The sequence below is a fragment of the Spinacia oleracea genome, chromosome 4, assembly GCF_020520425.1.
Source record: "Spinacia oleracea cultivar Varoflay chromosome 4, BTI_SOV_V1, whole genome shotgun sequence".
NCBI classification, from domain to species: Eukaryota; Viridiplantae; Streptophyta; class Magnoliopsida; order Caryophyllales; family Amaranthaceae; genus Spinacia; species Spinacia oleracea.
The window spans coordinates 167755022-167765820 of NC_079490.1; the positions used below are offsets into that span (position 1 = coordinate 167755022).

The window sequence follows — 10799 nt, forward strand, 5'->3', positions numbered from 1 at the left end:
GTTCTAAAATTAAACACCTTCTTTTCTACGTATTGTTGATCATGTTCTAAATTTTTCATCTTTTGTTCTACATAGAAGAATAGAATATACTTTTTTTACAGATCTTTGAACATGGTTTAGCTAGTATAATTGTGAAGTACTTGACTTCTTTTTTAATGGATTCATGAGCATATACATTACATGCTTATTCGTCAAATTAAACTTCAAACAAGGTTAAAACTTCAAGAAAATGAATTGAATCTATTACAAGTTGATCAAAACCATCCAATATAAAAAATGTCGGTTTACTAATATTACGAACTCAACATAAAGTATTTACAAGAAATTCAACATTTGATGTTACAAAGACATTATGATTCCGTTAAATTTGATTCTTTGTTGCCCATTTCCTTGACTTTGAAACCATAACACGACGCTCATTATTTTCCTTGTGCGTCAATATCTTACCACAATACTCAACCATCAATCTCTTCATTTTCTCAAACTGCAATGAATAAAATTTTGAATATTAGAAACAATAAAATAGCATATGTTCTACATTTACAAAGTAGATGTTCTGAATTCACAAAGTGGATGTTCTGAATTCACAAAGTGGATATTCTGAATTCACAAAGTGGATGTTCTGAATTCACAAAGTGGATGTTCTGAATTCACAAAGTGCATATGTTCTACATTTACAAAGTAGATGTTCTGAATTCACAAAGTAGATGTTATGAATTCACAAAGTAGATGTTATGAATTCACAAAGTGGATGTTCTGAATTCCCAACCTAAATGGTCTGAATTCTAAAACATATGTTATGAGTTCCCAAACTAAATGTTCTGCATCCCTAAGCTAAATGTTCTGAATTCTCAAACTAAATGTTTTGAATTGACGCAAATACACATGGAAGATCAAACACACACACACATGCAACATACACAATAAGCGTAACTACAACCAACATAGATTGAAAACATCACAATCTCGTATGGGTACGTGGATAAGTATCATGCTTTGAAACGATTTAGTACAATTTAGATTAGAAGAACCATATAAGGTTTATCATTAAATATAAAATAAACTTACGTCGTCCTTTTTCAATCATTAATTAATATTGACATTGCTTTTCCATTTCACCATTCATGTTATTTGTTTTGTTGTGCTCTATATTCTAAAAGTTAAAAAAATAATCTCTAAGCATGTATTGTATTTATGTATATTTTAGGAACGCAACAAGCTATCACAAAAAGAAATATTCCCAAATCCAAGGGTTATTGGTAAACAAACTATTAACAATAACCAAACAATGTTGTACATAAGCTAACTAGAATAATTGTTAGACACAAGAAGCCAACAGTACAAGAGTTGATTTGATGTCACAAAGTCACACACAAGTTTTTAAATATGGTAAGTGTATCCAAATAAGATCTAAAGTCTTCTAATATCTTCCATTTCTCAACACTTGAACCATCATTATCCCTAATTTTTGAGGTTCAAAAAAGTAACTTTCATGTACTAAATATTACACAATTTTGTTCTAAACAATGAAACTGTATGTTCTAAATTGTTAAACTTTCATGTTTTAAGGAATTGAGATTATAAAATATTACCCAATATTTTCAAGGATGTCCTTCAAAAGTGATTCTTCGACAATTGGGCTACCAATGCCCTCTGGCTCCGATGTTTTAGCGTGTTTAATCTCATTTCCTTCCTTTGAATATTCCCTATCTAAAAATTCAGAACATATCTTACATCCTTTTAAAAGTGAGGAGTGAGATTTAACTATTCATCCAATAGTTAAAAGACTAATTTACCCTTATTTCCCTTTACATTTACGTTACTACCATTTTGCCCTAATATCTCAGATTTTGCCACATGCCTTAATCTACTGCCTTTGATTTCTCTGAGCTCACCCCATCGATTATGAACTCTCCCTTCTCCAGTCTCTTTCGCCCCCTTCTTCTCCCTCCTATGATCCTATCATGTATTATCGCCACTTTCTCTCTACTCATACAACTTGCAACAAGGTTAATTTCTCTCTTCATATGAACGGCGATTGAAATCTTCTTCCTATCTCCTCATGGTCGCTTCGTCCTCTTTCTCCCTGGTATGATTATCTCTTCTCTGGTTTTTTCAATTAGGGTTTTATTTCTCGCTTTTAATTGTTGAATTAGGGCTATCGCCCACCAGGTCTCCCTCTCTCTCATACTTTTGTTGATTTAGGGTTCCTCTAGATTGTATTAATTGTTGTTGAATCGGGGAAATATTTATGCAGAAAGCTGAAACGGCAACAAATGAGACGAATATGGCATCAGTTTGAATGCTGAAATTCGTCGAATTAAAGGTCGATTATTTGAAGAAGTGCCCAATTTGCAGCGATTGGCTCCAAAAAGGGTGTGTTATTATTCTCAATTTTGTTTTGTGATACAATTGAACTTGATTTTACTTCAACATTTAACTGATTTGTGCCCAAAATTTGCCAGATTGTATTAGTACGAAGCTCTGAAATGTCAGAAGTTGCTACTGGGTAGAATAAGTCTGACATAATGATATTCATGATTGCATTTAAAATAATGATATTCATGATTGCATTTAAAATAATGATATTCATGATTGCATTTAAAATCTTAAATAGAAAGATGAAGATATGTGCTATCTTATTTGTAGGTTGACCTGGTATTTTGACATAAATCTTACTGCTTTGAGTTGTGACATGATTAGTCATTTCGGATTGAATGGTGAAAGCCATTGTATTTTGTTTGTTAGTAAATCCATTGTGTTCTCTGGACGTTTGGTCTTGCATTTTTTGACCTGGTATTTTGACATAAATATTACTGCTTTGAGTTGTGACCTGATTAGTCATTTCGGATTGAATGGTGAAATCCATTGTATTTTGTTTGTTAGTAAATCCATTGTTTTCTCTGGCCATTTGATTCAGAATAATCCATTGTTGTAGTGACATTTTGGAGAATAAGTCGGTTTTCATCAATTTAAGGTTGACGTGTGAAAGACTGAAAGTGTTGGCATAATTATAACTTTTTGTGTTTGTTCCCTGTTAATGCTAGATGGAAGATTTGATGATGAGTATCTACAGGAGATAGAACAGTCTAGCCAATTTAAGCAAGAGTATAAAATGAGAAAAATTAAGCAGGTGAATTTGTGCGAAGCCTTTATTTCTGAACATTCTGTGGGAATTTGTGTTCTTTTACTTCCTTTTTGCATGTTCCTCGTGATGCCATCCTTGCTTTATGGTGATTTTCTTATTTTGTTAGGATCAAGGTCTGGATGTGATAACAGAAGGTTTGGACACTTTGAAATGAATTCTTGCTGAAAACAAATGTTGGCTGATATTTTTCCCCTGATGTGTAATCACTCTTGCCGATCATCTCCCCAAAACATCGCCAGGTACCGACCATAATCTTTCTCGATTTCGCGTAGTTTCCCTGATCTCAAATTATTCAACTAAATTTACTCAATTGTCTTCCTCGATCCATTGTATTTGCTCCTAATTTTTTCTGCACTTTTGGGTTTGCATAAGAAAATGGCAGCCCCTGAATTCTACCTCCTGCCGTATTCACCTATGCTCATATTATAGTAACATCAAAATTCCTTTTTCATTTATTGTTGTCATAAAATGTCTTTTGAATTATATTTGTGTTTTATTGAATATATATGTAATTTTTTCGCGATTTAGGTTCGATATGCGTTCACTATGTAGTATTACAGTAATACAGTATACTCCAGCAATCTCCTGTTTCTTTTTTTCTTTTTACCAGGAAAATGCAATAAATATTATTGTTTACTACTATCATTGTGAGCTTCTTTTTTCTTTCATTTTATTTTTTAAAATTTATTTGGGTTACTGAGGGTCATTTAATGTCTGGAGGAGAATCATGTCCATGGCTCAAGCTTCAGGGTGAGAAATACTAGGGAAAGTATGCGAGCTTGAGGTGAGAGTTTTTCCCATGGCTCAAATCCTCTCTATTTTCAAGATTACAGAGTTATATGTGAATATGTGCTCTTCCTTTTTTCTTAACTTTTCTATCCTACTATTTTCTTAATCTTCTTGTCCCCTTCTTATAATTATTATTTTTCGGTGCTTAATAATTTTGTATGTGATTGTGTTGATTGCAGTTCATAATTTAGCAGATTTTTGGTTGGCAATTCTTTAAGATCAGTCATCTACTTTTGATTGGGTTTTTCTTTATTCAGGCCAGTCATCTATTTTTTATTGACAAAAGTAATTGCTGATTTATATAGCCTTTTATTTGCCTCCTTAGATGCATATATTGTTATATGTGGTTGGATACTGCCTAATAGTGAATATTCCATCTAGATCACTCTCCTTGGTGCAAGTCTACTATTTATACACCCTCTTTCTGTAATCTCATATATTCCTGAGTTGTTGCTCTCTGCCTTTAGATAAAGGGTTCTCAACTTCTCATCATACTTTGGGCTAGATGGCATTAACTAAAAGATATAATTGATCCACTTATGATGTTTATACTGAAAAATAAAGAGAATATTAGACTTACTCTTGCCGAGTTTCTGTGCCTGTTCAAGAATTTGAGACTTTTATCAAAATGGACCAGCCGTGTTAGCAAGCTAGACAACCCTGCCCTGACATATTTTTTGTATATCTGGTCTCAGACTATAATGAAGAATTGTACTTGGGCTCTTGTCCACTTTATCGTGCTTGTAATTTGTTGGTAATTGTACTATGATTATGGACAAAACTATATCTTTGCCGTGACGTGTAAGCTAGCTTTGCTGTGTACTCATGTTTTCCATTTGTGTTGGTTAATATTGGCTTTTCTCTTACAAGCATAATTTTGGTGACGTTGTATATTGATAGTCAATACTTTGCTTACTACTTATTCAATACTTTTATTGGATTTCTTTAGATTGGAATTTTTTCCCCACCTTTTATATTTTGCCCCTTTTTGTTGGCATATCGGTTTCTCGTATTAGTCGTATTTCTAATATATATTTATTTATTTCCTTGGCATGAGTTACGTAAGGAACTTGGAAAGGATGAGTATCTTCCCACTGTTTTGTTAATGGGAGGAAGGGAAGGCATCGGGCCTATTGAGGCTACTACACGAGCTCTTGGAAATGCGGTATATGATGCTAACCTGGGTGAGCCAACATGTCGACTTCTTGTGATTTGTGGTCACAACAAAAATCTTGCCGGAAAGCTGAGTCCAATTGACCAGAAGATCCCTGTACAGGTATACTAGACTATATGATGGCCTGCTGGGTAGTTTTGTGTCAATTGCTAATGAAAGGGCGTCACACACCTAAACCTTTCCCTTTTAGGGATGTATGCAAGCTGGCTGGGTCCTAGCTGTCCGACCAAGGCTGCCTCTACAAGCTTTAGCTCGAGTAACGACTCAATTGAAGTTTCCAAGTCTTGACAGCTCGAGCTCAATTTGAGTCCTTTCATGAGAATTGGGGTTTGGAGTTCGTGCTAAGACTTAGCTTGTTTCGTTTAAGCTTGCGCGTGAGTGTGCCTTTGTGTTCTATCACTATCTCATGCGTTCTTACCTTTTGTTTTTTTCTTGGACGTGCAGCGAGTTTCAACTTATTCATGAGTTATGTCTGTATGTACTATTAGCATCCCAGAGGACTTAGTTGATACAGGCAAGTAGGCAACTCTGTCTACACTTCATGCGTTCCTTTCATGGATTCCGTTGGGATATATTTTTGAATCCCTCTGGTTTTTCCTATCTACTTCATTTGTTGGTTCTTATTGTTATCTTTTTATTATGTTTGTCTAACTCTGATATCTGTGTTCCATAATTGCTGCAGCTGGAAACTCTCTTGAAATTTTATGTTTCGGCATATCGAAATCTTACCCTCCGGTGCTTATCTGAGGTAATACTGATGTTTGATTTTCTTAAGGTTTTTAAGTGTCCTCTGTATATGCTCCTATATCATTGTATATGTAGTTTAATTAATCGTACATCATAAGTGTTTTCGAAGGGGCAAGCTGCAGTTTCTAGGTTTTCGATTTCAGAATGTTGTTCTCTATCAATCGAATTGCTTTTTATTTTTTAGATGAAATTTTGTTGTTGAATTGTTTTCTGTAATCATAGTGCGCTGATTATTGCCATAGACTTTTTGCTGTTGAATTGTTGTTATTGTTGTTGTATTGTGGTCATGCACCTTTGAGACTTCCAGAAGCTTTATGTAATTGAGTTATAAGGGTTTCATTTTCAGACTTTCCAAACCATTCAAGTTTTCAATTGATTTTGTTTGTTTTTTAGATTTTTAATCGTATTTAATTTATGCAGGGGTGATTAGTAATGATAGGAGGTCCATTGTTGAAACTACTATAGAAGGAAATTCATTATCGGTTTTGACTGCCAAGAGCACTTACAGAAGGGACTCACTTAATCTTTTCAATCGTACACTGGTAATTGGAATCATCGAATAAACATTACTGGGCTGTTAGTATTGTTTGACTTTCTTCCCTTTTCTTTTTCTAGGTATTTGAAGTTGGGATTTTTAAAATTTTGTAACTTTTTGGGTTTTAAGTTGGGATTTTTGCTATTTTTTTGAGATTTTCTTGGCATTAATTTTTAACTTAGGAGGGTGGATCAATAGATCTGGTGCAAAATGGAGACATCATAGTAATTGACGGCTGAGGAGATGGAGGAGCGAAGGAGAAAGTAGACCCCACCTGCATACAAAGCTAACAGAGGAGCAATGTGCAAGGTATATATGATCTTGCATTTCCTTGCGCCCTTTTTGTAATTATGCTAATAATTGTGCTCCTTCGTTTTCAGTTTATCAAGAACGTGCAGTCGGCTTCAAGGGGTTTTGTAACTGATGAGTAGCCAAATACCCAAATGAGAAAGCATTTGATTAATCTGAAGCAAAAAAAGCTCTTCACTTTTCCAATGCATTTCAAGATTTGGGCTCTTCTCCTTCCCTCCCAGGTTTGTACACTCATGAAAAGTAAAAATCAACAATAATAAGACTATCACCAGCATATTATAGTTCATCAACAAGGTGTTGAGCCTAATGGATCTCTATCATTTTAGGATTTAATGTCTTCTTCCATTGCTTTGCTTACACAATATGATGTTTGTGCCTGAAAATACAAAAAAAAGAAAAAGAAATACACATTAGTCCTATTCCATATTAAAAAATACTCCCCGGTTTCTGAAATTACAAAAATTAATTTTAACAAAGGGTTCAAAAAAGGGGAAATTGAATAATACCTGAAAAGAGAATTTTACAGGGGATAGTGGTTGATTCTTTTGATCTGAGATGATGAGGATTTTCCTAGAAATTGACAACTCAAATCTGGAAAATTTTGGGTGGTTTTCAAGTCATGAAGAAATTGAGGATTTTGTTGTGTGGTTTTGGGTTTAACAATAGTTTTGATAAACCAGGTTTCAATGAACAAGAATAAGATGCCATATTTTGTGGCTTTTTGAAGTTTTCAAGAAAATAATTTGTGCTACTTTATGGGATTTTATGGTATTCAAGGTTAGACCCACTTGAACTTTTGGATCAAAAAGTTCAATAATGGAACAAATTAAAGCTCTCCTAATTTTTGCAACCTAAATCAAATCACGAATACTGAGCAAAGCATACAAAAAGCTCACCATTTCAGGAAAGCAAGTTAGCTGCTCCACCTTAGTAACAGACACGCCAGTGGTTAAACATCAGTGTGTATATTCCACTTTGAATATATGGTTTTCAAAACTTCAGTAAAAAGGGTACAGTCTTGCAAAGTTGGTTTTTGAGTGGCTGACATTTATATGTGCTTGAATCAGTGTGATATTTCAACTGAATGCTTTGGAAATATGTAGTTTCTTCCTTCTTATATGCTTAAATTCTATTTTACACAATTGTTTTATCACCAATATAATTCCAACTTCTTCTTTGTCTGTAGATATAGGAGCGGTTAGAGAGTTTTCTAGGAGTTAAGTATGATTTGAGAGATGTATTTTCATGGACTCTACTTCGACGGTCCGACCCTAAAGCAGATCATGTTACCTTGGAACCCCAAAAGATTAAAACAATTCAAAATTGGCGGTGACTCTCTCTGTTATGGAGGAATGTTTTTTGCCTATCATTGACCCCAGAAGTAGTGTCAATTTGATATGTCACATCATCTATAGCTGTGGGTAAGATCTTGTTCGTGCAAGATATTTACGTGTGGATTTTTTGATATGAATAATATACTATGTATGTTATATCAAAAATGGGCTTAGGTTTTTTATCTTAATCTTTATTTTAGTAGATACTTGAATGGATGGGTCAATTGATGTCAAAGTAGGAGGGATTGAGTTTGGTCAGGGTCTATGAAACAAAGTAAAACAGATGGCAGCATTTTCTCAAAGTTTGATAAAGTGTGCTGGAAGTGATGATTTATTGGATAAGGTAACAGTAATACAAGCAGATACATTAAGCATGGTGCATGGCGGTTTACTGCTGGAAGCACTACTTCTGAGTCAAGATGTGAGGATCTGCTGCAATACATTGGTTGAAATATTAACCCCTCTGAAGGAAAGTCTACAAGAGCAAATGGGATCTGTTAACCGGAGACGCTTATTTTTTAGGTAAGTACTTGTTCAAGTCCCCCAATGATATCACCAGACACACTAAAAAAATCTTCTTTTTTCCGGTTGAATATGAGTAGGGATTGTTATTACTTAGGGTCAATATTGATTAACCATTGCGATGCCTCAGAATGATCTCATTTGCCGTTTATATCTCTGATTTCATTGTTCCACTACCAATGTCTTCATTTGTTCGTCTTTTGGTAAAATCGTACAGTGATTTGAACGGTGTATTAAATTAAAATATGCAGTCTAGAAATTAGAAGTAGCATACTGGGAAGGGGTCTATATATTCTACTTATTTGGCTTTTAGAGGAACATAGAAACGGTTATACACTTATAAAGTTCCTTTTCGTTAATCTTCCTTATGAGCCCATTAATTAAGTTAAAATAGTTCAACATTATATGTTTGATAGTGATGTAGACAACTTTTTTTATGCTCACAATTTACAATATATAGAGTACGTTTAACCCCGATGCTCGGGATTTTTTGGAAACTGATTATGATGTTTTAGAATACTTGATTGTATAGTTTGATCATAAATCATAAATACTTATCTCGCGATTTTTGGTTGGTTGGCCTGATAATTTTTTTTTTCTAATTTATTTTATTGTCTTACTGCAGAAATAGTTTTTTGTTTTTGGCAAAGTGAAGAATTGCAGTGTGCAGACTTGACATGGTAGTCAAGCAGTTTGCAGACTTGATATGGTGATCAAGAAGCGCTGGTCTTTTTCTGGTTTTTTTTATCTTCTGTTTTATGTAATTTAATGTGTTATGTGAAGTTCTAATTGTAATAGATTTTTTTTAATGAAAGCTAATTGTATTGATAGTAAGATCTCGTTCGTTCTTTTGCAATGAAAGTTAAAGCTACTTGCAGTGGAACATTAATGAAGTATTTGTTGTCATCTTATTATGGATATTGTTTATGATGGTTGTATAATTCTTACTTGCAGTGGAACATTAATGAAGTGTTTGTTGTCATCTTATTATGGATATTGTTTATGATGGTTGTATAATTCTTAGTGCATTTCAATAAACAAATGGCTAAATTAGTCTGAATAACAGTTCTGAAGATAAGCACGTGACGAACCATATGCATAATAATACTCGTAAGTAAGACGCGAAGGGTGAGGAAGAGGTAGAGGAAGAGGTAGTAGTAGTTTTTAGTTTTACTCAACATCCTTCTATTTTAAGGATTGATTAAGTACTTGTTATTGAGTTCTAGCCCTTCAACAGAAAGGCTTTGCTTCTATCCGTGAAAATATAATACGGAACGTAAGTAGTGTGTTTTCCAAGAGTAGCTAACTAAAACTGGAGCTTATTGCGGCAAAGTTAATGACTATATATTTCTTAGAATTTAGTTATTATTTATATACCTCTTATGTTTGAACAATATTACTTTAACTTTATCATTTCGAATCCTCGTGAGTTAGAATTAAGTGTTGAACAAGATAACATATGCAATCTCGACAAATACAAGTGTTAGTAGTTCCTAAGCTATATGTTTTTTTCTCCAAACAAACATTTGTTAACCATATTTGAGATACTTTACTAAAATAATTACACTACTAATTTTTGACTACCTTGGGGGACGGCGCGCGATAGCGCGTCGGCCAACAACTAGTAAGTATAAGTTTTAGAACATCATGATTTTTTTCATAAAATCAGGAAATATATTTTGAAAATTTCACAAATTAATTCAAAAAAAAAATCAGAAGTTAATCACCCAAAAATTCAAAAATTCAAAAACTAATCACAGATAAATTCAGAAAACATGAATAATTAATCACAAGAATTCAGAACAAACTGATTCTGATTTCAGAAAATAATCAGAAAAACTGAGAACAAACTGATTCCAAATTCATATAAAATAAAACAACAAATACAACATCAAATAATACAATTCGAACATTCAACCAACTCAATTTCTTACGAATTTTTTTGTAGTTTTCAATTCAGAAGTAGTGTTTTCCTCTTCATTCTCGCGCACTTCATCCTCACTTCGAATATGAACCTTTTTCCTTAAAATTAAAAATAAAGAAAATTAACACAAATCAATGATTAAAAACTTGTAGTATAGTTCGTATTTTTTGTAGGAATTCTTACCTTTTTCTTATATATATATATATATGTATATGTATATGTATATGTATATGTATGTATATGTATATATATATATATATATGTATATATATATATGTATATGTATATATATATAGTATTCAAAAATCAGAATA

General features: G+C 33.2%; 1 long non-coding RNA gene across 1 annotated transcript; it reads left to right on the forward strand.

Moving 5' to 3' along the window:
- The first annotated feature begins 6574 nt into the window (after nucleotides 1–6574).
- LOC130472412 (uncharacterized) lies at nucleotides 6575–8155 on the forward strand. Its single transcript, XR_008932625.1, has 3 exons — nucleotides 6575–6702; nucleotides 6774–6926; nucleotides 7892–8155. It is a non-coding gene; the product is annotated as an uncharacterized lncRNA (long non-coding RNA).
- Nucleotides 8156–10799: the final 2644 nt, after the last annotated feature.